The sequence below is a fragment of the Alligator sinensis genome, unplaced genomic scaffold, assembly GCF_000455745.1.
Source record: "Alligator sinensis unplaced genomic scaffold, ASM45574v1 scaffold213_1, whole genome shotgun sequence".
Classification (NCBI taxonomy): domain Eukaryota; kingdom Metazoa; phylum Chordata; order Crocodylia; family Alligatoridae; genus Alligator; species Alligator sinensis.
In genome coordinates, this window is record NW_005842019.1 from 529,116 (window position 1) to 531,480 (window position 2,365).

At 43.4% G+C, this 2,365-nt stretch overlaps 1 protein-coding gene across 2 annotated transcripts in view; it reads left to right on the forward strand.

The window, feature by feature from the left end:
• The first annotated feature begins 395 nt into the window (after positions 1-395).
• EGFR (epidermal growth factor receptor) overlaps positions 396-2,365 on the forward strand; it is a 91,806-nt gene continuing 89,836 nt past the window's right edge. For both annotated transcript variants that reach the window (XM_025202324.1, XM_025202325.1), the window contains exon 1: positions 396-493. The gene's annotated coding sequence lies outside the window, so the exon portion shown is untranslated. The remainder of the gene's footprint in view (positions 494-2,365) is intronic.

Consider the following 2,365-nt stretch of genomic DNA (forward strand, 5'->3'; position numbering starts at 1 on the left):
TTAGGGTTTTTGGTATACTAGGCTTACTCATTTGTAAACTCATTAAAAGACTGAAGTGGGATGTTCTCTTCAAAATTTGTATATAGGTGCTTTGAAGCAAAAGCAAATAAATATAACCACAACTGAATCATGCTTATACACTAGTAAGTAATGGGAATGACTTACTGTTTGAATCAACTAGCAATAAAATGGTCAGTAGATTAGGGTTTCATTCCTCCAGTTACAGAAAGAAGGGATGTCTTCAGCCATTGAACAAGGCTCAGGGACTGATATTAAACATCACTCTGCACCTCTGTTGGCCTTGATTATGCAAATGGCATTGCCATTAAACTTCGAGCAACAGTTCATATACTGCTGTAGACAGTAGAACCTGTTTGATCTCCTTTTCATTATGCAGACTTTCCTCAAAGGATGGCAGTTCTGAAAGCAGCAGCTTCCCTTCAGAGCTGGCATCAGCCTTGACCCTTAATTTGATGTGTAGATTGTCTCGAAGGTCAGTATTGCAGCCACTATTATAAATATAGCCTGAAAAAAAAATATTTCTTCATTAATTTTTTCTTTGTTACAGTAGCACAAATTAAATTGCAACTCATAGTGTCTTAAGGCCACAAGGTACCATTATGATCATCCTGCATAAAACAAACTTTGCCCAGTAAATTCTATATTTTTTTAGAAATCTACCTATTCTTTAAATCAGGACAGCAAGTCATAGAGAATTCACCATGTCTCCATGTAAATAGTGCTAACTTTGCTTCTAAAAGTTGGTCTTATTTCTAGACTAAAGAGCTAGTTTTAGCTCTCTGCTGTTGGATCTCATTATACTGCCCGCTTCTTTTATTAGTTAAAGCTGGCTACTGTACAAAACCTCTTTTTCATGTATGTACTGATAGACTATGACTAAGGAAACTTTCAGCCTTCTCTTGGATAAACTGTGACTCAATCTTCACAACCCTAGAGGTTCAAAACTCTTGAGTTCAAGCCTCAAAAATACTGATTAAAAAATAATTAAAAGGGTTATTTTTTTGGCTACTTTCTGATTTATTTTAACTTCCTCCCTGTCCCATCCCCGGTATGGGAGAGAGGCTGTTAGTATTGCCTATTTTCCAAAACTCATCCTGCTCCAAGAGCTCTCTCGTTGTTGGTTCCACACCTAGCTGTTCTGCCCTCCCAGCCTCCAAATCCATCCTATTACCCCACAGCAATTCTGCCCTCATCAGCCTCCTTGTCAATTCTGCCTCACCACAGTTCCATGAGATTCTTCACCTTGTTCCTGAGCGGGGTTGCAGGTAGAAGTGAAGAGGGGGAAGGCAAGAAAATGGAGGTGCTTTTGGGGGCTGGATATTTGCTGTTCCCACTCCCCTTCTCTGGGAACTGTCCGGGGTTGGCTTAAGGCAGGGGTTTTCTAACTTTTTTGGTCTGTGTACCCCCAGCAGCCAGTGGAGAAGCGGGGAGTCCCCCAGAAGCCAAGTGAACAGGGATGGGGGTCCCCTGGTGGCTGATCAACAATGGAGGTTGGCGGGGGCCCGCACAGCATTCAGCAGCAAAACCAGAAGTGCTGGTGGTGCGCAGTGGCGCAACTAGAAGTTTAGTGGTTTCTCTGTACCGCTGCCATGTACCTCCTGGGGCATTCCCAAGTACCCCCAAGGATACTCATACCCCTTATGGACAACCCCTTGCTTGAGGGATGTGGAAGAAGAAAGCTCTGCCCTCTGGACTCTAATTGGCTGTTGTACCATTGGACGTGGGCAAGTGGGGCAGGCACCCAAAGAGGTGTCCTCCCACCAGGCCTGGCTGGAATTTGCTAGAGACTTGGAGCTTCCCATTTCACGAGACAGGTTCCAGTTCTGGTCAAAATCACATCACTCACAAGAGAACACCAGACCAGGACTAGAAGTCTACACTACACAGTTTTGTTGGTATACCTATAAATTGTGCCCCCACCTGACTTAGCTAAGCCAGCAAAACTCCTGGGGTAGATACAGATATGCCAGCACAAGAGTGCTTTTGTTGGCATGGATTATGTGATTTGCAGTGTTGGGGTAACTATAACAGCATAAAAACTTCTATCAGCATATGCTGCAACTACACTAGCTCTGCTTTACAGAGATATGCTTTTAGCCTAGACAAGCCCACAGTCTTCTAACAGTGGTCTCATGAAAGATATCTACAGGAGTATCCCATGTGCCTACATTGATATTTCACAGCTTATGCACCCAAGCAGTGTGTTTTCTGTTTAACTAAAGCATTGACTGGGGGCTTGCATTCAGTTGGTTATTCACTATTATCTTCATAGATTCATAGATGTTAGGGTCAGAAGGGACCTCAATAGATCATCGAGTCCGACCCCCTGCATAGGCAGGAAAGA